The following is a 13,848-nucleotide window of genomic DNA, read 5'->3' on the forward strand; positions in this document are numbered from 1 at the left end:
TGTCTTGCCTAGGAGTCTGCCAGTGTTGCCGATTACCCTGGCACACAAAGTCGTTCCGATATCTCGGAATTGACATATACCATATAGCAGAAGAACATGCACGCAACACGGTTAAAGCAGTAGAAGGAATTAAGAACAGCATGGGATTCTGGTCCAGGTTACCCCTGGCTATGGTGGGGAGGGCTGCTCTGCTAAAAATGGTAGTTTTGCCTAGACTGTTGCATTTCTTTGTTAACATCCCGCATGGGATCCTGAGGCGCTTTTTCGCTAGCCTCCATAGCATGTGTAGGAGCTTCATCTGGGGCAACTCCAGGAACAGGGTGGCCCTCTGGAAACTACAGAACTCGTGTGATAGGGGAGGGATCAACCTGCCAAATTTTGAGCTATACTATCTTGCAGGGCAGCTGCAGTATGTAGCAAGATGGCTGTCTGGCGAGGAGACGGCAGAAACCAGGCTGCTGTGCAGGGAACTGCTCCCCTTCTTTCACAAAGAAGTGGTGTGGCTGTCCAAGTCGAGGGCCCGGGGGATGGCGGGGCTGCTGGTACTGGGATGGGAGATATGGCACAGAACGTGGCAGATTGCGGGACACCCGGTTCCGTACTCTATGCAGGTGCCGCTTGCAGCACTATGTGGAGAGGATCCCCAGCTGATACAAGGGGTCCGCAAGTACTGGGAACCAGTGGGCCTGGCCGCCCTGGGAGACATATGGCTGGAAGGGGAGTCATTAGAGTTCCCGAACCTGATCGAAGATACTGGGGTGCATAAAGGGCAGTACATAACTTACACCAGAATTGTCAAGAGAGTACGAGCGAAGTGGCCAACAGAGGTGCTCACCGGACAACCGGATGCCACCATGGAGGCTATATATGATATTTCAGAGGGTGGGCATGAGATTTCCCGCATACACGAGCTGTTGGGGTCCAAGGTGGGGAAGGACTTGACCCAACAGACAACTTTGGGAGGATGAGGTGGGAGAGCCCATATCGGATGGGCTCTGGAAAAGAGCCCAAAGATATAAAAAAGTGTCCCGGAACGCGAGGCTCCAGCAGATCCAACTACATGTCACACATAGAGCATAGCTCACCCCCAGTAAGATCGCTAGGTTTGGTGGCCGTACGACTCAGAAATGCCCTAGGTGTGGGGTGGAGGAGGCTGGGCTACTCCACATGTTTTGGACCTGCCCTGAGGTGGGGCGGTTTTGGCAAGAAGTGAAGGCACGCTTAGCAGGAACCGGTATTACACTGGAGGTGGAGTCGGCCTCGGCATGCATGCTGGGGGGATTCCCTAGGCCACGTAACTTAAAGCACATACGCAAAATGAAAGATCTAGCATATGTCCTGGCCAAACGAAGGATAGCAATGTGCTGGAAGGCAGCCCAGAGGCCGAGGATAGAGTTGTGGTGGGCTGACCTCTTAAAATGAGCAGAGGCAGAAACGACTGTTTGGTGGGACACGGTTTGTAGGCGAGGGGAGGAGGAGGTAGGACCCCTAATTGAATGGAGGCAGCTGGTGGCTACCATGAGTGCCCCCCCCAGTCTGATCAGAGCGATGATAAAACGGATAAAGAGACGACGATAAACCCGCCTGAAAAATCACAGGATGATGACATGGACATATTGGCTCAAGTTAGGGGGGAGGGAGGGAATGGGACTGGACAATGCTGATTGTAACACTCTGACGCTGAATCTGATGGAAGTCCCAAGAATTGTGTGTTGTATAAAATACAAATGTTTAAAAAAAAAAAAACAAAAAAAAACTGTGCGGCTCCCGCCTGCTTCTCTGGGATAATTTGCATTACCGCACTGGACGCCGCAAGGGCGCCCGGCCCTGCCACTCTGGATTTGGGGATCTGAACCCGACTTCCTGTCGATCGGCTGAGGGCAATGGAGGCCATAGCCCATCCCTTCCGAACGCCGCTCGCCCATCTCTTAGGACTGACTGACCCATGTTCAACTTCTGTTCACATGGAACCCTTCTCCACTTTATTCTTCAAAGTTCTCATTTTAATATTTGCTACTGCAACCAAGATCTGCACCTGCGGCGGCTCCACCCGGGCCCTCGCCCCGGGCTTCTGTGCGTACTGCAGCAGCCCTCCTACTCGCCTGACTTAGCCCCCGCGGCTCTCAATGCCGGCCTGGTATGGGCCTGATGCTCCAGGGCCATCCATTTTCAGGGCTAGTTGAGCGGATTCCGACTACCATGGCCACAATCCTGCTGTCTATATCAACCAATACCGTTTCTGGGGACTTATGAGCATCTGCATCATGTGCCTTAACCCCGGGTGCGGTTCATCCCGCAGCGCCTGTTCTGCTTACCAAAAGTTGCCCACTGAGCACTTTCATACAATACCCGGCTCCACGCCAGCAAGCCGGGCTTCATACCCATTTAAAGTTTGAGAGCAGGTTGAGATAATTTTGGCCCCAAGACCTCTAATCATTCGCTTTGCTAGATAAAACTGGGATTTCCGTGCGCCAGCTACCTTGAGTGAAACTTCGGAGAGAACCAGCTACTATATCATTCGATTAGTCTTTTGCCCCTATACCCAGGTCGGATGAACGATTTACACATCAGGACCGCTACGGACCTCCACCAGGCTGAGTTCACCATCTTTCGGGTCCTATCACACACGCTCATGCATCATCTCTGACAGAGCGGGGGAGACGGGTCGGTGGAGAGCCCACCGCGACAGGATGCCACTGCAATCGCCGGCACCGGCCCTCAACATCATTACATCACAGGGTTTCATTCATCCCTCTGACTCGGGCAGGCGTTATATTCTTAGTCAGTGTTTCCAGACAGGTCGGGTGGTTAACCGACCCCTGGCGCCCTTTGTGGGCCTCCCCGCCTGGCAGCACGACGTGGTTGGGGTGTATTGAGGGCAGTCCACCACAGTCACATCGGGAGCCCCGTCTCCCATGGCCACTCTAGCAACCCCCAAGAAGGGCCAGGACAGTTGCCGGATAAGGGCCCGGTGGTGGTCTATCTCCCTCAGCCCCATGGACATAGCAAAACTGCTGTCAGGGGGCTGTAGCACTCTCTGCTGGAGCAGAGAGCCACCTGCCCCCTGGGGCCTTCGCAAATGCACCCTGCTGGGGCTGGAGGTGCCCGGGCCGCAGACCCGCAAGGGCCTCCACCGTTCCAGGTGACCAACCTGCCTGCCCTGTTGAATCCTGTGGGTGGACTGCACAGACCCCACCAGTTTACTGCTCAACCGTTTCACACCTTCTTGAACTCTCTTCAACTTTGACTTGCGGTACTTGTTGGTCACCAGTCTCGCGCCCGTTTTTAGCCTTAGACAGAGTTTACCACACGCTTTGGGCTGCATTCCCAAGCAACCTGACTTCAAGAAGACCTGATCCCGGTGTGCAAGAGACCGCTATCGGCCTAACACCATCCGCATGGGGAGACTCGATCAGAAGGACTTGAGCCCCCTGAGCGATGCCGGGGAGTCGGTCTTCTGTACGCCACATTTCCCACGCCTGCTGCTGAATGGGGATTCGGCGCTAGGCTCTTCCCTTTTCACTGGCCGTTACTGAGGGAATCTTGGTTAGTTCCTTTTCCTCTGCTTAGTAATATGCTTAAATTCAGCAGGTCACCATGTCTGATCTGAGGCCGTGGTCGGGGAGCACAAAGCTCAGGGCAGCTGGCATCGGGCCCGTATGGGGGGTTGCCCCAGCCCTTAGCGCAGGCGAGTGTATTCTGTCCCAATCTGTGACCGAAGCCCACATGGTCACGAGGTCCGTGCTCCATGGTCATCCTGCGCCGGCAGCCGTGGGACACCAAAGACAGCCACACACAGCATGGCCAGGTGCCCCGGGGTAGGGTGAAGGTGCGCCAGGCTTTTTTAAAGCCTGCTGCCGCTGCCACCACATCCGGGGCGCGTCGCCACCCGGCACTCCCGAAACCAGCATGAGGTGGGGAAACTGGGGAAACCAGGACGCGTCGGCAATGAGCTTGCGCGCTAGATCCAAGGATCCAGCAACGGTGCTGATCGGGGTCTGACCTTAGGGGGATGAAGGGAATGGGGTCCCTGCGACAGCCCCAGCCACGCCCCTGGGAGTGAACCCCGGGGCGACTGATGTACAAGCGACCCTTAGACAGGCGTAGTCCCCGGAAAAACCCAGGGCCACATGGTGCGTTCGAAGTGTTGATCAATGTGTCCTGCAATTCACACTAATTCTCGCAGCTAGCTGCGTTCTTCATCGATGCACGAGTCGAGTGATCCACCGCCAAGAGCCACAGGCAACTTCTTTTGTCCTAGACGTCGGCCTGACCCTGCCGGTGCAGGAGAGGTTGGGGGAGGCAGCGCTGGCTGTGGCAGGACAGCCCAGCTCCCTGTCTAGCTCGGCCGAAACCATTGTGGTTTCAAAAGAAAATAATAATAATAATCCAGGTGCTCAGCCTGACCGCCACCTGCAGCAGCACAGTGCTTCCCAGGGGGATGGAGGTAGGCTGCTCCACCACCTGCCCACACGGCCCGATCCACTCATCCTTCCCCGACCCCTTCCGCTTCCCTTTTGGGAGGGGGGGCTGGGAGATGGACAACGAGGCAGGCCAGAGACAGCACAGACAGGGGGTCGGGTGGGACCACTAGAGTCTTCAAACCCCAGCCCGGCCGCATAGGGCCCAGCTCCAGGTACCTGGGCAAGAGGGAAGGTCACCCACTGTGCCAGCGGGCCTGGCCATTGCTCACACACAGATGTGGGCGGCTGGAACCTTGGCGCCCACCATCAAGTGAGCCAGCTGCACCATGGCTCATGCCTGCCTTGCCCGGGTGCCTGTCTGCCTGGGGAGGCACCCCTAGAGAGCAGTCAGGTTTCCCTCGGCTCCCGGCTGCCCCCAGTCAGGGCTTCCCTGGTGACCGGGGTGTGCCCACCAATGCCCAGCCGCTGGCAGGTCAGAGAGAGGAGTGTGCGCCCCCGGCCAGCACAGATGCGGGCTCAGTGAGGAGAGGGGGCTGGTTGACCACGCGCACCGGACCGCTCTGCAAGAGGTGCCCCGGGCTGTGGGTGTGCACGTCTGGGATGCAACCGAGGTCGGGCCCACGGCTCTCCCTCCCGCTGCTCCGCTGTTAATGATCCTTTATGCCCCCACCCACAAGCAGAAACCATTCACATTCAAATGCCCCATTTCTCCTTCCAAACACGTTCCAGATTCAAATGCCACCTCCCTCCTGACCTACATGCCACCATCCCTCCATCCGAACCCAAACAGACACCAACATCCGTCCCTCCATACCTACACCAAGATGCTCCACCCCTCAGAGCCACACCCATATGCTTCATCTCTACCTCCACACTCAGATGGCGCCATTCGCCCTCTCTCTATACCCACACCCGATTACCCCATCCCTTCGACACACACATGCTCCCACCACTCCAATAAACCAACATCCTTCTCTCCCGATAAACATACCCCATCCCTCCATTCACACCCAGATGCCCCCTTCCTTCCCACCAGAGCGCTCCAGCCCTGACCCACATGCTCCACCATTCCCTGACATGCCCCCATCATATGCCCATTCCAGATCAACAATGCCCCCACCAATCCAGACTCCACGATGCACAATCCCTTCCTCAAGACCCATACCATGATGGCCCATGCTCCCTCCACACAGAAAGATGCCCCTATCGGTCCTCCGACCAATAAGCCCCAATCCTTCCCTCCAGACCAACACCAATGTGCCCCATCCCTCCCTCCAGATGCACACCAATGTGTCCTATGCCTCCCTTCATACCCAAAGCAATGTCCCCATCCTTCCCTACAGACCCACACCCATGTGCACCATCCCTTCCTCTCAGAACCACACCAAGATGCCCCATCCCTCCCTCTAGACCAATACCATAATGCACCATCCTCCCTCCACATAGCAAGATGCCCCTTGCAGCAGATGCCCATGTGCCGATCCTGAATCACATGCAGATAGCCCCAGCCAACCCCCTCTAAAACCACCCATCCTAGTATGCCCCCATCCGCCCAGACCCACACCAATGTGCCCCGTCCCCTCCTTCCACACCCACACCAATATGCGGTCATCCCTCCCCAGACCAATGTCCCCATCCCTCCCATCAAACCCACACCAATGTGCCCCCAACACCTCCCTACAGAGCCACACCAAGATGCCCAGTCCAACTTCCCAACCCACACCTAGATGACCCATGCCACCCTCCAGAACCACTGTGCCCCGTCTCTCCCTCCAGAAACACACCCATGTGCACCATCCCTCCAACCAAATCCACACCAATGTACCCCCACCACCTCCATCCAGAGCCACAAGATGCCCGTCCAACTTCCCAACCCACACCTAGATGACCTATGCTACCCTCCAGACCCACTGTGCCACATCTCTCCCTCCAGAAACGCGCCCATGTGCCCCATCCACCTCCCTTCAGAGCCACACCAATGTGCCCCACCACCTCCCTCCAGAGCCACACCAGGATACCCCGTCCAACTTCCTAACCTACACCTAGATGACCCATGCTACCCACCAGACCCACTGTGCCCCATCTCTCCCTCCGGAAACACACCCATGTGCACCATCCCTCCGCCAAGATCCACACCAATGTGCCCCACCATCTCCCTCCAGAGCCACACCAAAATGCCCTGTCCCACTTCCCAACCCACACCTAGATGACCCATGCCACCCTCCAGACACACGGTGCCCCATCTCTCCCTCCAGAAACACACCCATGTGCACCATACCTCCACCCAGATCCACACCAATGTGCCCCCACCACCTCCCTCCAGAGCCACACCAAGATGCCCCATCCAACTTCCCAACCCACACCTAGATCACCCATGCCACCCTCCATACCCACTGTGCCCCATCTCTCCCTCCAGAAAAACACCCATGTGCCCCATCCACCTCCCTCCAGAGCCATACCAATGTGCCCCCACCACCTCCCTCCAGAGCCACACCAAGATGCCCGTCCCACTTCCCAACCCACACCTAGATGACCCATGCCACCCTCCAGTCCCACTGTGCCCCATTTCTCCCTCTGGAAACACACCCATGTGCCACACCCCCCCCCCCCCGAGACCCACACCAATGTGCCTCACCCCTCCCATCAAACCCACACCTGCATATCAAACCACACCAATGTGCCCCCAGACCAACACCAATGTGCCCCTATGCATTGGAGAACCCACCAAGATGCCACCACCCTCCATCCATACAGCAAGATGCCCCCATCCCGCCCTCCAGACCCCCATCTAGATGAACCATCCCTCCCCCAGTCCCACAATGTGCCCCCATCACCTCCCTCCAAAGCCACACCAAGATGCCCCGTCCCACCCCACACCTAGGTGACCCATGCCACCCTCCAGACCCACTGTGCCCCATCTCTCCCTCCGGAAACACACCCATGTGCCCCATTCCTCCCCTAGGACCACACCAATGTGGTCCCACACCTAGATGACCCATGCCACCCTCCAGATCCACTGTGCCCCCATCTCTCCCTCCGGAAACACACCCATGTGCCCCATCCCTCCCCTAGACCCACACCAATGTGGTCCCACACCCTCCCTCCAGAGCCACACCAAGATGCCCCATCCCACCCTCCCAACCCACACCTAGATCACCCATGCCGCCCTCCAGACCCACTGTGCCCCATCTCTCCCTCCAGAAACCCACCCATGTGCCACATCCCTCCCCCTAAACCCACACCAATGTGCCCCATCCCTCCCATCAAACCCACACCAATGTGCCCCACTCCCTCCCTCCAGAGCCACACCAAGATGCCCCATCGCACCCTCCCAACCCTCACATAGATGACTCATGCCACATCCAGACCTACTGTGGCCCATCTCTCCCTTCTGAAACCCGCCCATGTGCCCCATCCCTCCCCCCAGACCCACACGAATGTGCCCCCACCAACTCCCTCCAGAGCCACAACAATATGCCCCATCCTACCCTACCAACCCAAACCTAGATGACCCATGACACCCTCCAGACACACTGAGCCCCGTCTCTCCCTCCAGACCCACACCCATGTCCCCCATCCCTCCCCCAGACCCACACCAATGTACCCCAAACCCACACTACTGTCCCTATCCCTCCGCTCAGACCCACGCCATGTTCCTATCCCTCCCTCCAGCCCTACACCAATGTGCCCCTTCCGCCAGACCCACACCAATTTGCCGCTCCCTGCCAGACCCAAACCAGCGTGCCCCTATCCATCCATTCAGACCCCACCAAGATGCCCCATCCCTCCCTCTATACCAATACCATAATGCCCCATCCTCCCTACACATAGCAAGATGCCCCTTCCCCTTGCAACAGATGCCCATGTGCCGATACTGAATCACACGCAGATAGCCCCAGCCAATCCCCTCTAAAACCACCCATCCTAGTATGCCCCAGACCCAGGTGCCCCATCCTCTCGTTCCAGACCCACACCAATATGCGGCCATCCCTCCCCAGACCAATGTCCCAGTCCCTCCCATCAAACCCAAACCAATGGGCCCAGCCCCCACATCAAACCCACACCAATGTGCCACAAGACCAACACCAATGTGCCCCTATGCATTGCAGACCCCACCAAGATGCCACCAACCCTCCATTCACACAGCAAGATGCCCCCATCCTGCCCTCCAGACCTACACCTAGATGAACCACCCCCACAGTCCCACAATGTGCCCCCATCCAAAGCCACACCAAGATGCCCCGTCCAACCCACACCTAGATGACCCATTCCACCCTCCAGACCCACCGTGCCCCATCTCTCCCTCGGAAACCTACCCATGGCCCCATCCCTACCCCCAGACGCACACCAATGTGCCCCATCCCTCCCATCAAACCCACACCAATGTGCCCCCACCCCCCCTCCAGAACCACACCAAGATGTCCCATCAAACACCTAGATGACCCGTGCCACCCTCCAGACCCACTGTGCCCCATCTCTCCCTCCGGAAACACACCCAGGTGCCCAGTCCCTACCCCCAGACCCACACCAATGTGCTCCATCCCTCCCATCAAACCCATACTAATGTGCCCCCACCCTCTAGAGCCACACCAAGATGCCCCATGCCACCTTCCCAACCCACACCTAGATGACCCATGCCACCCTCCTGACCCACTGAGCCCCATCTCTCCCTTCTGAAACACGCATGTGCACCATCCCTCCGCCCAGATCCACACCAATGTGCCCCCACCACCTCCCCCCAGAGCCACCCCAAGATGCCCCATCCAACTTCCTAACCCACACCTAGATGACCCATGCTACCCACCAGACCCACTGTGCCCCATCTCTCCCTCCAGAAACACACCCATGTGCACCATCCCTCCGCCAAGATCCACACCAATGTGCCCCACCACCTCCCTCCAGAGCCACACCAAAATGCCCTGTCCCACACCTAGATGACCCATGCCACCCTCCAGACACACAGTGCCCCATCTCTCCCTCCAGAAACACACCCATGTGCACCATACCTCCACCCAGATCCACACCAATGTGCCCCCACCACCTCCCTCCAGAGCCACACCAATGGGCACCACCACCTCCCTCCAGAGCCACACCAAGATGCCCGTCCCACTTCCCAACCCACACCTAGATGACCCATCTCTCCCTCCAGAAACACACCCATGTGCACCATCCCTCCGCCAAGATCCACACCAATGTGCCCCACCACCTCCCTCCAGAGCCACACCAATGTGCCCCCACCACCTCCCTCCAGAGCCACACCAAAATGCCCCGTCCCACTTCCCAACCTACACCTAGATGACCCATGCCACCCTCCAGACACACTGTGCCCCATCTCTCCCTCCAGAAACGCACCCATGTGCACCATCCCTCCACCCAGATCCACACCAATGTGCCCCAACTCTTCCCTCCAGAGCCACACCAAAGTGCCCCACCACCTCCCTCCAGAGCCACACCAGGATTCCCCGTTCCATTTCCCAACCCACACCTAGATGACCCATGCCACCCTCCAGACCCACTGTGCCCCATCTCTCCCTCCAGAAACACACCCATGTCCTCAACCCTCCCCAGACCCACACCAATGTACCCCAACCCACACCAGTGTCCCTATCCCTCACCCAGACCCACACCACTATGTCCTATCCATCCCTCCAGACCCACACCAATGTGCCCCCTTTCTCCAGAGCCACGCAAAAGTGCCTCATCCCACCAGACCTACACCAGCATGCCCCTATCCAACCATTCAGACCCCAGCAAGATGCCCAATCCCTCCCTCTAGTCCAATAACATAATGCCTGATCCTTCTTCCAAATAGCAAGATGCCCCTTGCCCCTTGCAACAGATGCCTGTGTGCCATCCCGAATCGCACGCAGATAGCCCCAGCCAACACCCTCTAAAACCACGCATCCTAATAATCACACCCTCATAAAACATTAAATCACTCTATTAACCCCTGTTGATCAGTTAAACACAAGCATACACTGTCTCCCTGTTCCTTTTCTTAGCCCTCCATACCTTTCATGCTGAATAGCTGAGCATGATTTTTAAAGTAAATGTAATTTCCTGCTCCCCCGTCTAAATCGGGTGTCTTGCAGGAACGTTCACGGTATCCGGAAGAAAATTCCAATTTACAGCCAGCCAAAAGCACACGGGTTGCTGCTGTTCCTGCAGCCTGGCAGCCAGAGCCTTGCCGCTCAGGACGCTCCAGGGCCTCCTAGAAATGTTCCCGGTGTTGAAATGCCAACCCCAAACGCTGCAAGCCAAAGGCTGGCAGGGTCCGGTTGCACTTGCACCAGCGGCAGCCAGAGCGTTCAAAATTCCCGCTCAGCCCCAGCCCACTTACTGAACGTGCTCCGGAACCGCTTCTCTGCTCCGGAAAGCACAAGGATGACATCAGAGGTCACGTAACAACGAGGGGGCGGGCCGTTGCTATGGTCCTTTTCTCGGATGGGAACTAGTCACTACCGTAAAGGGTGGGGATCCTCCTAGTCCATGCCCACCTCTCTATTGGATAAAATAGCTTGCACTACAGGGCTCATGACACCCCACCTCACAATGTCCGTGGCATTTATCAGGAGAATCCTTTACACTGCAACTGGAACCCTGGAGCCTGCTGAAGCGTCACTCCACCTGGGCTTGTTGTCCAGACACATTGGCCACCCGTAAAAATCCAATGACCTGTGTAAACCTTTGTCGCAGGGCCCGCACAATGGGACCCTCACTTTGATTCAGCAACATGAACAAAGAAAGTATGCTGAGGGCTGGTGCTAAAATGCAGCGTACAATATTTTGCTGCAGGACCCTATATGTCTGATGCGAACCTTGCCATAACGACTAGAAATGCTGGAGTGATGCACGGAAATAGTGCTGTGTGCTCACTGTTGGATCCCACATGTCAATAAAACCGGGAGCATTGCAACCACTGAGGTAGGAGCCAACAAGCGGACGCAGAAGGCTGAACTAATGCCTTATTCCAAGGTTGCATCTGTGGCTTTTAAAACCTCAAAGGGGCACAGAGGGAGCACGTGTAATGTGATCTGTCATTTGTATAGCGTAGAGTGCCATTGGTAACCCCTCATTAGGTAAACGCCCTTGGAGGACCGAAGTCCGATCTATGACCGATTGTTCAGAGGAGTTTAGAATGCATGTGTGCATTGTATCCAGTACGAAGGTAAGTAGGGGTGGCTAAGTCCCTGCTATCGACTCATGTAGAATTGGCTAGTGGGTGCGTGCTGTGAACGTTGTCGGAAGAGTATGCAAGTCAAGGAGACTGATAATGTGTCCAGCTAGACCACATTTCTGGCCTGGGACTTCGCTGCATTGTAGTGGTAGAGGTGTTGGGCAATATATCAGTTGCGGATGGTTGCAGATGAGCGTGGGTGGGTGGATGTACCTTGGGGAGGATACACCCATCTTTCATTTCAGTTGAGTGCATTACGTACCCATGAGTCATGGTTGATTACCTTTTACATGTGATGCTAATGAGATGGTAAAAACCCTGTAGCCTATCAGAGGGTGCAAAACATAGTACGAGACCAACCAACCAACGCCAGACCACATATAATAAGGTTCCCAGTTAGAGGCCTATAAATGGGATGACGGCGGGGCAGTGAAAAAGATTGAGATAGCAAAAACACAAAACTGGGATCCCCGCTGGAGTGGAGAGTGAATCTTTTGTCAGCGACTTCAGCTGACCTCCTTGAGGGAGCTTATGGGCCTGAGGGGAAATGAGTCCTGGAGCTATTGGGCTGCCACCAAGTGAGCTAGTCACTTCATCCCTGAAATAAGTGACCCGGGCACTCTATCTCTGACAAGCTAGTCTGGCACTATACCCCTGGAAAGACTGCACAGTGAGTTCAGTGCTATAGCCCAGAGTCTATTTATTTTGAGAGTCGAGAAGCATGCTGCTAGCATGTACTCCCGAGACTGTTCCTTGATCAGAGTCCGGCACAGACATTTGTGCCCTTATTAGATGGGATCCTGTTGTGTCTTGACTTCTCCCCTGTGTGAGAAATCTGAGGATGTGCATACTTTTAACCCTCCTACACCCCCCCCACCCTCCAGTGACCAAGAGAAAGACAGACTCCCAGAACCCGACCCTGGGGGTGGACTAGCGAGGGAGGATCACCTGGGTGGAGGGTCCTTGGGAGAGAGTGGGACGTAGTATTCCCCCTTTTTCTTTTTTTAAAAACAATTTTATTTTGCTTCGGTTGCACATATGGGAAACAATACAATTTCACAAGAGTTTCATTAAATGATGTTTGGATGGGTCAGCCGCTGCTAGTCGCTACCCCTCTCCCCCTCAGCACACCCCGCCCCCCCTCCTCCCATCCCACTTGTCCCTCTACGTCCTGGTGACAGGTTGCCGGGAGTCCATAGTTAACCATTGTCCCGCAGGGCCAGCTGTGAGAAGCGGGGCTTATGTGTTTGTTCTGGGAAGTTCCGGTCATATTCTAGTATCGGGCCCATATGTCTGTGCACCTATGCAGTAGGCCTTCTTTGGCGGCAATGACCTTTTCCGCCACCAGGATGTCCCAAATTTTGATCCACCAGAGGGTCATGGATAGGCCCTCTGTAGTCTTCCAGGTGCGGGCAATCGTGATTCTCCTTGCTAGGAGCAGTTGCGTGATGGGTTTGGCTGACGTCCCTTGTCTTCGGTATGTCCCTTGAACTGGGGAGCCCAGGAAGACCACCTTTGCAACCCTGGGAATCTTGATTCGGGTGATGGATTCGATGGTGGAGAGACACTGGTCCCAGAAGGATTGGGCGATGGGGAAGTCCCACCACATGTGTAGGTACGAGCCACGCATTTACTCCAGCATAGTGGGTCAAGTGTGTTCTGGAACTGGTGAAGACTTACTGGGGGTAGCACCAGCAGAGGAGCAGCTTAAGGGCACACTCTCTATTTGTGATGCACAACGAGGAGGAGTAGATTCTTGACCATATGTCCACCCGGTATGATCCCCAATCGGGTACCCCAGGTCTGTTTCCCATTGTGTCATGTATGTGGGCCTGAGGGTTAGCATGTCCTCTTGCAATAATTTATATTCCCCCTTTTCCGAAGGTGACGTAATTTCCCCTTCCCCAGATTTTGTATAATATTGTCATTCTTATCCTATTGTTTCCCCTGAAGTGAAGCCCAGTACTGGGAAGATCATCCCAAGAATAATGTAGATTACCTATGGAAAGTGCCCTTATAGAAGATCCAGATGCAGAGTCCAATCTATGGACTCTCCCGTCCCCTGCACACTTGAAAAAGTGAAAATATGAACAGTATATTCCATGAGCAAATCATAATAAAAGGAACAATATAGTACAAGTAGTCAAATGTTCGCAGACAATTTATTGAAATATGAATCCTGCGGAGGCCAGAAAGTGTAATTCGTACTCCAAGTGTTACGGGTAAAACTGAACTTGGGCCTGGTCA

The 13,848-nt window shown here is 55.6% G+C and overlaps 1 protein-coding gene and 1 non-coding gene across 2 annotated transcripts in view; one reads left to right on the forward strand and one right to left on the reverse strand.

Moving 5' to 3' along the window:
* ASAH1 (N-acylsphingosine amidohydrolase 1) overlaps positions 1 to 13,848 on the forward strand; it is a 521,915-nt gene that overhangs the window by 119,307 nt on the left and 388,760 nt on the right. The gene's annotated exons all lie outside the window — the stretch shown is intronic.
* Positions 4,088 to 4,238, reverse strand: LOC138517610 (5.8S ribosomal RNA). Its single transcript, XR_011282756.1, has one exon. It is a non-coding gene; the product is annotated as a 5.8S ribosomal RNA (ribosomal RNA).

Source organism: Ambystoma mexicanum, chromosome 6q (assembly GCF_040938575.1).
Source record: "Ambystoma mexicanum isolate Mex_15411 chromosome 6q, UKY_AmexF1_1, whole genome shotgun sequence".
Lineage (NCBI taxonomy): Eukaryota > Metazoa > Chordata > Amphibia > Caudata > Ambystomatidae > Ambystoma > Ambystoma mexicanum.